Genomic DNA, 18323 nt, shown 5'->3' on the forward strand with positions numbered 1-18323 from the left:
CATTTCAGAGTAGTTCAACGGACAGGGAAGGACTTTCAGAGAGAATGTGGATGTGTATTGGGGTGAAGGGGAAAGCTGGGAACGCCTCAAAAGGGTGCAGTCTCCATAGCAAATGAGGGTTTTTCTTCTTTTTTCTGTTTTGAAGAGTTACCTGCTAAACTCCACCAGCGCCATCTCTACAGTAAGTATTCTTGGCTCTTGCGGTGACACGACATCAGTCCATCCCCAGAAGCGGGACTTCACTTTCTTAAAAGGTGATTTCCTCCTTTGTTACTATGAGGCCTGCAGTCAACCCCAGGGACCCAAGAAGAGTTGCCCAGTGCCACCTGAGCCCCACTCCTGCCTGTTCCTTTAATAACTGGGTAATTTTACTACGTACATAGATTCTCTCCCTTTTCTGTAGCAATACGTTTTTAAATGTGCTTTAAATTAAAAGGATATTGTTTGGTCCTTAGTAGTATTGGGGATAATAGGGTTGCACTCTTAAGTAATATGAATAGATTACACATGTGTCATCTATGGTGTATATATCATATATGTGATATCCTAACTGATACATATAACATGAATATCTTTCCACAATACTCTCTGCAAATATGACTATATTACATGTTATTATATGTTGCATTAGAAATTTATCTTGAGGTGGTTAATATTTTAGTCTCTTGAGAATTTTTTTAATAATACTTTTCGGCTTTCCTCTGAATCCGATATTTAATATTGCAAATTAAATATCCTTTGTTAAACCACGGATGTTTTATTTAGAAAAAATATTGCTTATTCTGTGTAAAAACAAAAAATTAATCATTATATTGGAGGATAACGATAAAATCTTACAACAGAATTCTGCATTAAATTTAGAAATATTTTAATGGAGAAGTAGTAACTCTTTGTCCCCAAATCATATAACAGACTTAACAAACTTTACCCCAAAAACAATTTTTCCTATGGATTTTAACTAGTTATTCTCTAACAGGATGGTTTAAAAGTTTTATAAAAAATATAAGCATGAGATAAAATCATACTTTGTTTTCAAAATATATAAATTTAAATGCTCACAGTAAATATTATAAAGATATAGCTTTTAAATGTACACGTTTGTCACATAAAACATTGAGTCTTACCAGATTTTTTTATTGTTCATCAATTATACAGGAATTCTGAAACTTAAAATATTTTAGCCATTACGTTTCTTGAGACAGGTAATACATAGTTATTTTACTTTATTGATTTTCTAAATTGTCACAATTCCATTAATCACAAAAATTCAGTTTTATGTTTGATTATTTTAGGCTTAAGCATTTGCTACCATAGTTATTTTTTTAAACTGAGAAGTGATTTTAATATTTGGTAAATTTATTTTATAGTTTTGTAAGAATCCCTTATGCTAGCTTCTAAGTTTCCTCTCGTGTTTCAAATAAATAAATGTACAGTTTCTACCATTAACTCTTATGTCAGCTGTCATTTTTTTCTACCACTAGGTGTCTCTACAAACTACACTGCAGGAAAAAAAAAAGAATTTTAAGAAATGCATGGCTTGATAAGCTAGATCATCAATAAGGAAATTCCTAGCTTTTAATCAGTAGACTTCTACTTGGTGTGAATGTGTAATATTTCCTAGGAATCATATAAATGAATTGCGCATTAGTGAAAAATTTGAGTCAAGGCTTTTATTTACATAAACATACCTATGTTTTGTTCTATATTAAGCAAGATAATTTCTAACAGTATTTAGGCATATTTTCACAAAATATTAAAGCAGTGGTGGTTGAATACATGTAATTTGAAGCAAGAGAATAAAATTACTGATTCAGAATTAAGGTTATTGCTTCATAACAATTATTTGATTCAGTTGGATTTAAAAAGACAAAACTATTTGTCTAAATGTTTGTGGAAGTAATTTGTCATATTATAATTTATTCACAAGCAAATATTATTAAACATATAGTAAATATATTAATATATTTTCCCTAATTGGTACAACTTTTGGGCCACCTATTAAAATTAAAATATCGTACTTATCCTTTGGAACTGAATACATATATTTTCAAGTTGATATATATTATTGCCTAGAAGGTTTGTTTAATCCTCTAAGTGCCTTTCTTAAAATATATTTTCTTTGTCCATCACTATGTATTGTCTTTACAACTATGAACTGCTTAGTTAACAGTCCTCATAAACAAGGAAATCATGTGGTAATGTGACAGGAGACTTGAATAGCATTAAAAGCTACAACCTGTGAAGAGTTCCTTTTGTTAGTTTCAATGGTGAGTTATGATTGGACAATTCTGTTAGACATCAGACTTTTCCCAAACTGGATGTAGTAAGTTACTTTTGTGATATTAAGGACTAAAAAGTATGTGTAACTCAATTTAGTAATTGACACATATTGACAATCTAAATTAAAATGTATTTTCTTAAGTCATTGAAATGGAAGACAAATCAACTACATACCTACAAAAGAAAGAAAAGCAAACATCTTCCTGGAAAGAAAGAAAAGGAGTCATTATTTTTTATTGTTGATGCAGCCGTTAAACTAATTATAGGTTGTATGTCTGACTAGACTCATACATGTGGACTTACAAAAAACTATTCATAACATATAACAATGTTTCTGGAATCCAAAGGAATGAGAAAACTTACTAGCATAACAGATTATTTACACACCATGGACTTATTTAGTCTTAGAAAAAATGTTTTCATAATTTTCGAATGTATGTAAAATGCTTAGTTTTCTTCCTTGCTTCATACACTTTGTATAAATACACTCTGAAAATATTTCATAGTTACTTACTAGTATATCCTCCTTGGGAGACAATCGGGTAACATGGACCAACATTTTCAGTATAGTATCGTTCAAATATTTTTTTTCCAGAAAGTAGCCTACAGTTTTACCAAATTAAAACATACAAACTAATGTATGAGCAGAAAATCAATATGGTGAAGCTTACATTTGAAAATTATTAAGAACAGTAAAATCTCTAGATGAAAAGTAGCATATATTACCTATGCAATGGCATGGTCTTCTACGTGAATATCAATGTATACAGGAATGGCGTCTTTCATTATAATAGCATATATGGCATCATAGAGAGATGGGTGGAGATAGATAGATAGATAGATAGATAGATAGATAGACAGACAGACAGGAGAGAGATGTAAGAGAAAGAGGAACGAGAGGGGAAGGACAAGAGGGAACAAAGGAGAAGCAAAAGGGAAGAGCAAGAGGGAGAGAAGGAAAGGTGAAAAGGGCCTGAGTTGGGGAAACTGAGAGATAAAGGAGAGGGCTAGAGGAAGAAGAGAGACACAGAGACAGAAAGACATAGAGGCAGAGACAGAGTCAGAAAGACAGATAGAGATTGGGATTTGTTCTTGGAAGATATACCTATACAAATCCAGAACTGGCGATTGCTTCTTAGAAGACAGGAATACTTGAATAAAATGTAGACTAACATTATTAATATACTCTGTTATTTAGTAGTTTAAAATTTCATTTTATGTACCAATTGCAAGTTTTAAAATAAAGTTGAAAATAAAAGTATGAACTTGAAAAATAAGGGCATAATTTAGAAGAAAGTTGAGGGACAGATGGAGAGCTGAGTCTGCTCTCAAAATGATTTCATTGTTTACATGATAAATTAGTATGAAAAGAGACAATAATGTTTTTAATATGAATGCAAAATACTTAAAGAAGTTTCTCTTAAGAACTCTTAATACAGTGAGACTTAATTCTAGCTGCCAGCATCAGCAATAGAAGAACTAACAGAAGCTAGTAGACAGACGATAGTGTGTACAGATAACATTAGCTGTATTTTGTGTCCTTTATGTGAAGAGAAGGATCCGAAGGGTCAAATTATCATACTTACTATCATCCACAGTACTGTTTACCCTACCCACATGAAGATGAATGAATACATAATTGTGAGATTTATTAAATATATATACTACCATCAGACCTTGTTAGAACAAAGACTGCTACCATTTGGCCTGTAATGACCTAAAAAATATTTGTGTCCCACTGGAAAAGAGGCTGGTTAATTATATAGCTAGATTAGTTTTTCTATGGATGTCTCTATTAGAATATCTTGTGAAACATTGCTTCTTTGTTCTCACATATTTCTAGTCATTTTCAGAAAACATGTAAAAACAGCCGTTATGCTTTCCCTTTCTTTCAAAGAAAAACAGTTAATCATCAAACATAGCTGTGTCCCAACAATTTCAGAACCATTTCCTATATAACAATGCCTAAATATACTTCATGCATTCAAAATACTCCTTTCCCTCAAAGTAATCAGTTTTCTCACCTACTGAAAAAAATTTGCTCTTTGACCCAAAAATCTTTCCCCCTTTTTTTTTTTATTATCCATTGTTCTAAAGAACTGCCTCTCCAACAGAGGAATGCTCTCAGCTTTCCTTAACCAACGTTGTACACTTGAACATCTAAATATACTCTCACATTGTCTATCACTTCATCTAGGATGGGACTTTCTAATGTGTTCTTTTTATTCCATATTAGACTAGGATTTCTTACTGAGATTTGTATCTTATTATTTGATATACCTTTAATGGCAAGAAAAAAAGAACTCTAGAATATTCCCTATGTATCAAAAAGTGGTATTTATTAATTTCTTCATTCAACAATATTTGTTTAGTATCCACCACATAATAGACCCTCTCTTTCATATTTCAAGTGAAAAGAAGATTCACAACAGGAAACTTAGATACATAAATATTTGGACTTTTTGATGAATCATCTATATTTTCAACTCAAAGTTAGTATTATACAGCATGTCAAAATACTGTTACATAAAGTTTAGATTCGGATGGAATTTGGTGTATAATAGGAATGCCAAGCCGCTAAAGGAGGCTGACCAAAAGAATCGGCTCTGATGAGTGATCTTATCTGTTTCTTACAGTACAGCCTTTAAGTATTCAATTGAGCATTTGAAGTACTGGTGGTACCACAGAGAATAATGAATTTGATGATATTTATAGTTGTCTGTGTAACTTTAAATAGCCATATGTGTATAAGTGATTACCTTATTGAACTCTACAGGATTACACCAGTAATCATAATGATATTGAAATTGTGTTTCTTGCACAGTTTCTCAGATACATCGGAAATCTAATTATTATGAACAGCTCCACTCATAAGTAATGATGATGTTTATGGTAACCTAATAAATAAGGCCAATTATGATTTGCAATGATAGGGAGCCAAGTTTGCATTCTATCAAGGGTCTATATTCAGTTCTTCTAAATGTCATTCACATAATGGCTTCTACCCTTCATTTAGAGGTTTTTATGGAATTTTACAGGCATTTCATTTCCCCATTAACCCCCCCCCATTATATATTATATTATATGTTCCCTATAAAGAAGGAAAAATAGATTAACTTACATCAGTAAAATTTTATTAGAAAGTAACTATTATTTTAGGTATGTGAAAGAAGCTGTACTCCTCCTCCTCCTCCTCCTCCTCCTCCTCCTCCTCCTCCTCCTCCTCCTCCACCCCCCTCCTCCTCCTCCTCCTCCTCCTCCCTCCTCCTCCTCCTCCTCCCTCCCCCTCCTCCTCCTCCTCCTCCCTCCCCCTCCTCCTCCTCCTCCTCCTCCCTCCCCCTCCCCCTCCTCCCTCCCCTCCCCCTCCCCCTCCTCCCTCCCCCTCCCCCTCCCCCTCCCCCTCCTCCTCCCCCCTCCCCCTTCCCCTCCCTCTCCTCCTCCTCCTCCTCCTCCTCCTCCTCCTCCTTCTCCTCCTCCTTCCTCCTCCTTCCTCCTCCTTCCTCCTCCTTCCTCCTCCCTTACCTGGGGATTGGGACTCAGGGCCTGAGCACTGCCCCTGGCTTCTTTTTGATCAAGGCTAGCACTCTAGCACTCTACTTCTTCAGCTTCTACAGCACCACTTCTGGCTTTTTCTGATTATGTGGTACTGAGGAATGGAACCCAGGGCTCCGTGCATGCTAGACAAGCACTCTACCGCTAAACCCACATTCCCAGCCCTGTACTTTCTGTATATCTCACAGTGGGGTATTGATAGAACTGAAAAAGAAAGACCTAATGAGACTAATGCTTTAAGAATGATCTGGAATATGATTTATACAAAAGGTGATTGTCAATCAGGAAAAACAACTTTACTTAAACTTCTGCATTACATGATACCTATTTTAATACAGAAATTAGACCTTGAAATGTAGTGGTATTTTGAAAACTAGAGTGGGTAGATTTTGAATGGCAAATTACAGTTAATTTATTAATAGATTTCTTCAAAATGTTCTGACAAAGGCTAGATAGATATCATTAAGAAAAAAGATATTTGTATATTTCAGCCATACAGGTAATAGCTAGAAAACTCACCCTAGTCTAAGAATCTACTATAATTTATTGAAATCAAGGTGTATTTAAGTTTCATAAACCTACCTAAGTTTTAGTATATAATTGACCCGAATTTTCATATTATTAATCTTTTATGGAAAAAAATCGTGAAACTTACCAAGGAAGATTCATTCTTTAAGAGTGTACATCTGAAATAAGCAGATTGTAACTTGGCTCAGAACAATCAAATAATTTTCAAAGGTCTTCTGTTTATTTTTGCCTTTGCCTTTGCATATGTACATATATAAGCGAACTTATATACTTATTGTAGATGATGAATTCATGTGTTTTCTTCTTTAATGGCAGCATGACCATCAAGATGGCGAAACTTAGCATGATAATTGTTAGAATTAAATCTCTCTGGGAGAATTATATTATTTACAGATTAACTTTATATGACAGACTTTGTTATTCATTTTCATTTTGAAACTTAAGATATTGATAATTGTATGTTAACTTCATTAAAATTGCTTTCTTTTTAAGCTCAGTTCTCAGTTTTGCTTTACAATTACATCATACGTTTTACTTCTAGTGGGTTAAAATTTTCCTTCAATCTAATTCAATGTGTGTGTGTCTGTGTGTGTGTGTCTCTGTGTGTGTGTGTCTGTGTGTGTATGTGTTTGTGTGTACCAGTATGAGATATTGGACATAGAACTTTGAGAACTCAAACTTTTTACACTCATGGCTGGCACTCTACCATTTGAGCCACACCTCTAATGGATGTTTTAATTGGGACAACAGACCATAATTAGTGTTATATGACTTATTACAGTGTATGCTTCAATTTCAACCAGATATATCAAGGAAGAAATAACCAAATTCAATTAGCATCACTTTTGTCGATGCAAGATTTACTCTTCAGCCAACCTCTCTTTCAACATATGTTGTCATGAGTAGCAACTGCTGTTCAGATAAACTACACTAGTAACTAGATTACTAAACGAATCATAATTATGATTTTTATGATATTTTTATACTTAATGTATTTCTTTAAGGCACTTGAATGGTAGAATTTCCTAGCTTTTGATTTATGACAAAGCAACAATCTATTTGACTGAATATAGTGATATACAATGTAACTTTCCAGCCAAATCAACCAAATAGTCACAGATGGTTTACATATTAGTTTTCATTAAAAATAAGTTATACACACATACATGTATACATTTGTTGGTATCATTGGTTATATGTATGCATATATGTATATATTCACATATGTACATATATTTCCAATAATATCAACAGTTAAAGGCAAAAAATGGCTCTTTGTGGAGGAATTATGACAACTTTTTCATGTATAATTTAAGGACACCCTCCTATAACCCTTTTTTAGATGAGGCTAATATGGATGTTTTAAAATAAAAATGTATTGATATATTTGTTACTTTTTCAATATGCATTCAATAAGATAATACATTTCCAAATAATGATTACATTTCTAAAGAAGTAAGAAATACATTAATAACAAATGACTAGCATTCATCGAAATGGTGGTTTAACTTATTACTTTAAAACCTTTGAGTTATTGATTGATCAACACATGAAATAGTCCACCTTTGTTGTGAATACAATGTGCATTTCTCCACAAACTCAAAGAAATTGAGTGTTATCACAGTTCACTCTTGTTCTCTGTGTAAACAGAATGACATGTGGAAGGCTACGATATATTTATGAATCTCAAATTACTACAATTTTGGGGGTATTAAATCATTATTTATATCTATATCTATTCAGAAATAATGTGTATAAAGAAAGAATAGGTTTATCTGTCCCCCTTATGATCTCGTCATTTTGTAGCCACCTTCTCACCTGCACTGAGAGCACCAGCAGTGGCATTTGAATCAGCAGAAACTCCAAGTTAAAGAGCAATGTCCATATTCACAAAGAAACATTCACAGCTGTCAGGAGTTCAATGTCGAGAGATACATTTGGCTGCTACCGTCTTGCCAGTCCACTGGTAATATATAAAAAACAATAAAATAAAATAGAATTTGATAACATTTCCTCCTTGGGAAAAAAAATCTCTGAGAATGATGAATATTTTCCTGACCACTAATAAATACTTATGCATTTTCAGCACATAGAACATCATTCTCCTACATTTCCTTGCCTGTAGTGGGTTTGGAGAATATCTGTTTCCATTGCCATTTAAAGTACTTATGTTACAATAAACTATTAATGAACTTCTTGTGTGCAAGCACCTGTGGACACCTGTTGGCAGGGTGTTTGTAAGATTTAGCATTGAAGAAATTGCACCATGAACAAATGAATGCAAAGCTGCGTGTGTGTGTGTATGTGTATGTGTGTATGATAGAGAGAGAGACAGAGAGAGACAGAGACAGAGAGACAGAGTCAGTAAGAAGGAGAGAGAAAGCATGATTAAAAAATGACATCCATAAACAGCTTTTTGCATTTTCACTTATAGTCAATGACATGAGTGTACCTAATTATCTTCTGAAATGTATAATATAGCTAAGCAGTAAAAATAAAAACTGCAATTGCAGATAAACCTTTTTATTTGGAATAACCTATCTTAATTTTTTCAGTGTTTCTCAGGATCAATGATTATTATGCTGAAAATATTTAGTCATATATTCTGTATGGCCAAAGAGATAGCAAATCTAAACTTTCAATTGTATTTCATAAAAAAAATGTAATGTGAACTAGGAATGTGAATCATATGGTAGAGTGTTGACAAGGAAAGAATCTTCCCTCCAAGACCTATCCAAGAAAATCTTAGCATGCTTTTGTAAAAGTTTATAAAAAATTGCAAACTGAGATTTTTAAATGCTTCTTTAATAGTTTTGGTTAGTCTTCCAAAATAGAGATAAGTAGATTAACTCACGTTTGAATTATTCTTCAGCCTTTTCATGATGAAGAATCCACTTGAAAATATAGTTACTAATAATTGTTGAGTTACTTAGGTCAAGTTCTCTAATGTAGAAATATGGCCATAAAATCTAGTACGTATGAAGTTAGTATCTTATAATTACAAGTTAAAAACCACCTAGACTTTTAAAATGTTACTTTTTTTTCTTTTACAAATTTATTTGTTATGTTTTTCTTTATTGTTTGTTGGATTTGTGGTAGTGGTGTTTGAACTCTGAACTTTATACTTACTAGGTAGTTTCTCTACTACTTGAGCTACATGCCTGGACCTGTTTTGTAGTCATTGAAGTGACGATAAATGAGAAGCTAGTTGGACTGATTTTGAGAACTGTCAGAGCCCTTACTGTATCCTGGATACAAAATATTATATGTACATACTCACCTATTCTGATTCCTACTCAGCTGGGTTACTTATTACCAGTATGTTTAATATATATGCATATATATTAATATATGCATCCTCATGAAATAAGCAATTTTATTATAGAGAAATATTGGACAAACATTTATGATCACTACATTCCGAAAACAATATTTCTTTCTTAAATATGTTTTGCACTATGATTATTTTATTTAATCTTACACATGAATTGTGGAGCATTCAGCTTCTAGATATTGCCTTGTTATGACCTCAAGTTGTTTAACAACCTTGCTTTTATAGCTGTGGAGATGGATATCTAAGATCTCTTTGTCTCTGTCTCTGTCTCTCCATCTCTCACTCTCCCTTTTTTCTCATATGCCTGTGTGGGTACATCCACCAAAAGTGAGGGAAAATGAGAAAGTACTCACAGTAAGTGCATGTATCAGTCAGCTCATTTTTGAAGATGGAATTGTCCATACAACAACTTGTGTGCCCTGTCAAAGTTACTCTGTTTTTTCAGCAAAGGACAAATATAATTTAAAAATTAATGACCACCAAATAATAAATTCAGGACTTTTGATATACAAGTCATCATTGGAACTTGTCTACATGTATTTTCACTCTCGGATTATAAAACCAAGTATTTGTTAACTTATGTTAGATTGTTGTATTCAAAAATTCTCCATTAAAATAGAAATCATTTTCTATATTGTCATGCAATATTACACTAAATTGTAGAGAATGTGAGATTTATCATACAAAAATGTGGCCTCTAAAGACATAGGGAAAAATGACAAAAAAAAAAAAAAAAAACATGAGCTACTCTTGATATCATCTCAGGTATGGGTTCATTTTCTCCACCAATTAAAGAATTAAATGGCAGGAATGTGTTAAATTTCCTACCGGATTTACTTATATGCAAAAGAAACAAATAAACTTCTTGTGCAAGGTGTCCTGGAACCAGGTATCTGCTTTCTTTCTTAGGGCTTGCTAGATATGGGGCCTCTGTTCTCTGAAACATAGCTTTTGGTCCATTTAGTTGAGGGCTGGAGATGTGCTGCAAGGAGACTTCTGATTGGTTCCCCTGCTTTGCAACATGAGCATGGAAGATGTTCTATGATATAGGATGTACTAACTTTGCTTACTAGTATGGAAAATGCTCTTGATTGAATGAAGGCTGGGGTAAATACCATGACTCTGAAAGGCACATGTGTGTTTGGGATATGTAGCCTGCAGGAGCAATGGATATTTCTTACTATTTCATTCTTTTTCTCCATGTCTGAGCTGGTCATGGCTGACACCTTCTATCCCTTATTGTCTAGCTAGGGAGGGGTAAATTCTTCTCACCCTTAACATTTTCACAGAGGTCTTTGAGTAATTTGATAGTAATGCACGTGTGTGAATTGGAATAAATAGGTCTACCAAAAATTGGCAATTTTTAAGACACTATAAAAGGATTATCTTAATTAACATTTTCTATTTTCCATAATATTTTGTCTAAATCCAAGCTTTATCTTTGTAGGAGCCCTCCAGTTAATCAGAGCTGAATTCATTGACAGCTTGCTCTGGTTAATTATAGCAATGCTTTTACTGAGTGCCCTAAGGAATTAATGGAGTCAACCACCACTTCAAGACTCAGCACACCAGAAATCTAGAAGAAATATGGTGACATCCTTGCAATATCTAAGGTATTTCTTATTTTAGTAAACTGCACCAAATCTATAGATCAATGTGTAATTTCAGGCCTTTAAAAATAATAGGCTTAAATGAAATTATGATGTGCTGGGGGTTGGGAATATGGACTAGTGGTAAGAGTGCTTGCCTCATATACATGAAGCCCTGTGTTCATATATATCAAAAACAGCCAGAAGTGGTGCTGTGGCTCAAGTGGCAGAGTGCTAGCCTTGAGCACAGAGAAGCCAGGAACAGTGCTCAGGCCCTGAGTCCAAGGCCCAGGACTGGCAAAAAAAAAAAAAAAATATATATATATATATATATGATGTGCTAATTCTTGGACCAACTACTTAAAAAATTTCATCTGTGATTAATTTTTGCAAGATAAATCTCAAGAAACTTTTAATTAACAATTCTTAAGTTATTGAATAAAACATGGCATTTTATTTTTAGCAGTTATTTGTGCCATTGAGTTGAGTAGCAAGCAGCCATTAGTATAGCCTTCTTATCTTTGGCCTAGGCATCAGAGTGGATCAAGAACTTTTAATGTCCAGTTTTGTGCCTGTTGTTCATATGATTTTACTGACAGATGTATTTTATGGGAGGTTTTGTTTTTAAATTTTTGTTGACTTCTTTTTCACCCACTTTCTATGAAGCTGCTTTACTTTTTTATCCAGGTTCATGTCTTTCATTCCCACCTGCTATCTATCAAACTGTAGCACAAGCTATAGTTACAGCTTGGATGGCTTGTGGTCTCATTTGGTGCTGGTTCATTGGTGTGTACTTAGAAGGAGAGGTCTTGGAACACTCATCCCCTTCCCTGAATTACATTTTCTTTGGGGGTATATCAACTCATCATTTTGGCACTGTATTGTTTTCACATCTTCCCTGGAATATTTCCTTGCTCTTCTTTCCATCTTGAGATGCTTACCTAGGTGGTCTGTCTTTTCACCATGGTAAACACATTCCTTTTTTGCGAATGTAGCTCATTTTATGTCTCTTTTTATCTCTTAATTTTAAAGTAATCAACTTCAGTCTCAAGTACCTAGGTTGTACAATAAAGGACAAAATTGCACAACATACTATTCCCTTTCATTTATATCCTTCTAACAGTAATTTTGTATTGTTCTTGTCAATTGAATCAACTATTTTCTTCAAAAGCAAGAAAAGCCTTTAGCATGGGTTCAATTTTATCTTGTTGGGTTCTGTATGACAAGTGGCCAGATTTTGTGTCTAACTATCTATTATGATAGGATAATGTTATTCTCAATATTTGTGTTGGTGGAAATTGGAAAATTGTAAACTCTACAAACAATGGCAAAATACTATTGATTATGAAGCATCAGCAAAAGTAATGTATGCATACTAAAATATTTTAATATCTCATAGTTCTCCAGGCAGCCTATACTTCCATGAAACATACTGAAACTTTTCTAGAATGTAACATGGCCAATTGGACATATGATCAAAGGAATATTTAAAACCTTTTCCTTAAAAAATGATAGCACTATTAAACTTCATTTTTCTTGTTTTGCTCCTCAGAATTTCGGAAGAAAAAATTAGTGAGTTCTATTTGAATTTATTGAGTCAAGTGCTTGTTGAAGTAATCTAAAAGTTAGACATAGTAATACAACTGAATAATACAGGGACTGGTTTGTTTCTGAAATTTTTATTTGAGAAAATCCTGATTCATTCATTCAGGCTGCTGAGAGGTACTGTGACTGGAGAAATGCTTTTGGCATAGGAGAGAGAAAAGCTGTTTCTCACCGACTGGACTGTAAAAATTCCAAGATCTTATCATGGCAGAGAAGTACATGTGTGAGGAAGATCTTTGGTCATGGGTGGTGCCTTCCAGGTGTGCCTTGTGTACAAGGAAAGGAATACACACACAAACACACACACACAATTAAGAAGCACCTTCTAAGCTTTTGCCCTTCTTTACCTTTCATATCTTAACCTTATGATTCCATGATAATCCTCTTTTTAACTAATTTCGTCTACCTTCTCTCTTTCCTTCTTTAAAAAATTATTTTATTTGTGACCTATCTAAAGAGACTTTGAGGTGAATTCAGGTGATCAATGAAATACTGCAATAAAGCCAAACAGAAGCATAAGTCAGAACATTAGTAGTGATATTAATGAAAATAGAAATGTGGTTAATGAAAAAGTGTGTATGCAAAGCCCCTGTGCACTTGCTGAGGACATGTCTATTTTTCTTGTCCATGAAAGGAAAATAATGACTTACACTATGTGCTTGCTATAAGCAAAACACACAGCAATCATTATTAGACATAAATATGCAGCAGTGGCTCGTGGAAATCATGGAGGAAGTGTTCCTAAAGCGAATTTGCAATAATGGACTCAAGAGAACATAATCTTCACAAGTGTATTCAGGTTATATAAATAGGTGAATTTGAATGTTTTACGTGGTTCTCCATCACGATTGCTGACATCATACTGAGATGATTCTCCAGGACATGGATCACAAGGCTGAATCCTTGACATGCTTTAGAATGTAATGTGGAAAATGGATGGCTGTTCTTCTTTTAGACTCAGCCTCTAAATATCATTTATGTTACAAAAAGGTCTTAGATTAAAGTAATTAGAAGTTGAAGATTGTCCTGGCTGCCTATTAGTGCTCTAACAGCTTTCTGTACTACATCAGTAAAGCACAAACATTGCCAATTAGTTAAAGGGAGCATTTGTTTGAAATTTCATAGATTTGGGGGAACTAGTAGGAGGAGATAGAAGAAGAAGGGAACTGATGGAATGCTTGTGGCTAGGCTAGAGGTCATGCATATGAGTCTACCTAAAGAACACAGCTGAAAGTTTAACCTAGAAAACTGTAAGGCATTTTAGTCTTCTGTTACTTAAATAAATTTTAAAAACCTAATTTCAAGTTTGTAAAGAGTTTTTTTACCATTAATTTCACTATAATTTTTTTTGAAATTATGTTTGAAATGGAATTTTTGTTTTATTTATTAGGTGTAATATATTCAGAGCTTTTACTAATTTAATGAGAATTATTCATAATAATATAATATTTTAATGATAATAATTAGCTGTTTCTTCTATGGCCATTAAAGTAGAATGTTCTAAAACATAGTTGTCTTGATGTCAGAAGATGTACACGGTTTTGTTTTCTATAACAGACTCAGGCGTTTGGAGCATGCTAAAGCTAAAGAAGAGTAGAAGGTAGCAATCTCTCGATATTGAATGTTGCCCAGTTTATGGATTGTTCCTTGGTGAAATAAACTGTGTCAATATTTTTCTAAAGCTTTCTGTTTAACTATAATGCTAAAATGGAATGGGGGAAGTAAAATTTAGAACAACCCATACTTCATTCTATCTAGAGTTATTAACTCACATTTTTAAAATTTGTGTTGTCAAGGTGAGGTACAAAGGAGTTCAGTTACATAATAAAGTAATAAGTACATTTCTTGTCCAACTTGTTACCCCTTCCTCATTTTTCTCCCACATTCTCTGCCTCCTAAATTCCCTCCCAAGTGTACACTTAATTTAAAACCTATTGTCTTGTAAGTATTGCTTTTGCATTGGTTCATCTTTTACCCTTTGTCTCGCAATTTTAATGTTCCCCTCCCTTCCCTAATTCAGACAAACACATATAAAATACCTTGGCTACCAGTATCAAATACAGTGACAACAGAGGCTAAGTCATAGGAAAAATAAACAGAAGAAAAAAGAATTTTAAATGGTACATTAAAAACAACATCAATGAAAAGCCACTTGGTTCTATATTTTGGAGATCATTTTGCTTAGCATCATCTTATGTGATCATATGTACATAGCTACTGAGCTACTGTGATCATCCACTAGGACTATCCCAGACATATGCTAATTATTACCAATGAAGGAAACCACAGAGTTTATGTTTCGTTGGGTCCAGCTCCCTTCACTTAGTATGATTTTTTCTAAGTCTGTTTTCTTATGAATAAAACAATGCCATTCTTTCAGATAGAAACATAGAATTCCATTGTGTATATATATCACAATTTCTTGATCCTTTCATCTACTGAGGAGCTTCTGGGTTAGTTCTATATTTTAGCTATGGTAAGTAATGCTGCAATGAACTAAACATAGAACTCCCCTATCACCCAGCAGCCCCACTTTTTGGGCATTTACCCAAAGGATCACAAACAAGGTCATACTAAAGCTACCAACATAACTCACATATTTATAACCACTTGATATACAAAGTTCCTTTTATATGAAGTTTTGCCTTTTATGAGTTTAGATTCCCTTTCATGTATTGAATGGGAAATTCCAGAAATAAATTCTTTGTGGGTTTAAATTTCATGACATTTTGTTCAGTATGAGGAAATCTTCACCATTCTCCTCTAACTCACTTGGGAAGAAGTGAATTCTCTGTCCAGTGTACCCAAGTGGTGTATATTACTCACTCCCTACTCAGTAGTTGACTTGGCTATGGGCTTCAATGTTACAGTATTTGCTTGTGTTCAAGAGATCATTACAAAATGGCCCAAAACTACATCACAAGGCCTACCATTCACCTCAACATGAAGGTGTTGTATCAATTCATCACAAGAATGAAAATGAAAGTGGTATAAAATATATTTGAGACAGATAGATCACATTCACACAACTGCTATTATAATGTATTATTTTATATGTTTGATTTTATTATTGCTAATCTATCACTTTGCCTAATATGTAAACTTTATCATAGGCATTTCTAGACAGGAGACACACCTGTAGAGTTCAGTATTGTCTTCAGTTTCAGCAGTCCATAAGAATCTTGGAACTTATCCAATGCAAATAAGAGAGAATTACTCTAGTATTAAAATGCTCTAGCTGTATGGATTCTGCAACAAAGAGCTATATGCTATATATTCTGTCCTATACAAGGTTTCCTTAAGTCTTTGTGGTGTCACAGGCTAGGGACAACCTAGTTATTATTCTACAAGTCTTCATAAAATCAGGATTCTACCATGCATTAGCCTAAAATAAAGAGTGGCAAATTATTTTATAAAATTTAGATCAAGATACAGATACTTTTTGAAGTTTTTCACACAGAACATAACACAGCATGTAAATAGAAGGTCTGTACTTGGAAAGGAACAAAGTTTTATGCATTAAAGGGAGGGAGGAGGAGGTAAACTGTATTCCAAGTCAAAATAATTAAGTCTTCATCTCTTCACTAACATGATCACAGTCAGGAACTCACAATTCTGAGTGTTCTTAAGTAGTTTTAGGAACATTATCTGATCTGCCCATTTAATTTTCATTATGTTATGACCTTTTTAGAGATTTATAACTTTTATTAAAATGTAACTTGAGAACAGGGCACCCAGTAACTTTTTCATAATTGAACAGCACTTTAGTATTTTTACAGCAGAGTGAGATTTGAAGGGTACCTTCGTGTAACTGCAGAGCTTTCACTTATAAACAGTAAGCAGATCTCCTCTTGTACTATCTGTGCAATCTAACACTGTAGTCAGGAGCCCTTGAAATTTGCTCAAACAGGATTGTATTATGCTGAACATGCAAAGTATTTACCTTGAAGACAGGATATCAATGCATTTTACAGTGAACATATGTAGAAATAATATTGTAATATATTAAATAAAATGCTATATTAAGTTTGCCTATTTTTCTATATATAATATGTCGACTTTTCAAACTTGATAAGTAGGAATTTAGAAAGAAAAATCCAACTAAATATTTGACAAATAAAAAATGGATGATTTTTATGTGATTACTATTTTTTCCTGTTAAAAAATACAAGTCTTGGGTTGGGAAAGTGGCTTAGTGGTAGAGTGCTTGCCTAGCATGCATAAAGTCTTGGATTCAATTCCTCACCACCACATAAACATAAAAAAACCAGAAGTGGCGCTGTGGCTCAAGAGGTAGAGTGCTAACCTTGAGCAAAAGAAGCCAGGGAAAGTGCTCAGGCCCTGAGTCCAAGGCCCAGGACTGGAAAAAAAAACAAAAGTCTAGATCAAAGTAGCTGCATTCTACAGTCATTGCTTCCTAGGACAGCCTGTATTCCAGAGTACTTTTAGGGATATCAAGATTTTAATATTACAATATTTTTGAAAACCATTCATTGAAATTTGAGTTGCATAAAATTATTTATATATATGTATATGTATATGTATATGTACAAATGATGTGTTTGGAGGCAAAGAAACTTTCATTAAATTATAACACTAATCTGCCCATAAGCATTATAATTACTTGCACAATTTAATAGGGATAATATTAAAATAACATTGTAGCATTTATAGAGTGCTTGCTGGATACACATTATTGCTTTATCTTTTTTAATCTACTTCCTCATTCAATACTAGAAATTATATTTCCATTGTTTACACTGGAGCTAACAGAGGTTAAAACATTCATGAATATTAAAGGATAACTAATTGATTAAATTGGAATTCAATTCCCAGTAGAACATTGGTTCAAGGGGGTGATGTTTGTAGGAAGAAATGACTTTGAGTTGTAAGACTCATTTGGATATGTTTCACACTTGTCCTTTATCTTGCTAAACAACATTGGAAGAGGCTAAAAACTAATAATCTGAGTGAGAGATGATGTTGAGTGAAATGAAGAATCTTTAATATTTTTTCCTTTTAACACAAAAATATTATGAATTTACTGTATAGATACTTTTCTCTCCAGCATTTTATCCCAGTGTTTTAAAACAAAATCATGCAATGTAACCCAAATGGACTGTTTAATCACCTCTTTAACCCATCTATCATAGATAAATAAATAGACACAGACATATGATATCTGTTGATGGATAGATGATAGATAGATAGAAATATTGATAAATAGATAGTCCAATAGACAGACAAAAGGCTGAGGCAATTTCCATTGAAATGAAATTCCAACTGGAAAATTATTATGATAATTTTAGGAAAAAGAATCATCATGTTTGTTTTCCTATTAGTGTTAAACAGAAGACTACATGGAATGAACTCATATTTTCAAATAACTCCACGTCAATTATTTTAAACTTACTATTGAATAATACTCCTTAATA

The 18323-nt window shown here is 33.4% G+C and overlaps 1 long non-coding RNA gene across 1 annotated transcript in view; it reads left to right on the forward strand.

The window, feature by feature from the left end:
• Nucleotides 1–18323, forward strand: part of LOC125348176 — a 28078-nt gene continuing 9755 nt past the window's right edge. Inside the window, exons 1-2 of the long non-coding RNA XR_007210315.1 lie at nucleotides 1–181; nucleotides 11142–11307. This is a non-coding gene — a long non-coding RNA (uncharacterized LOC125348176). The remainder of the gene's footprint in view (nucleotides 182–11141; nucleotides 11308–18323) is intronic.

The sequence above is a fragment of the Perognathus longimembris genome, chromosome 3 (assembly GCF_023159225.1).
Source record: "Perognathus longimembris pacificus isolate PPM17 chromosome 3, ASM2315922v1, whole genome shotgun sequence".
NCBI classification, from domain to species: Eukaryota; Metazoa; Chordata; class Mammalia; order Rodentia; family Heteromyidae; genus Perognathus; species Perognathus longimembris.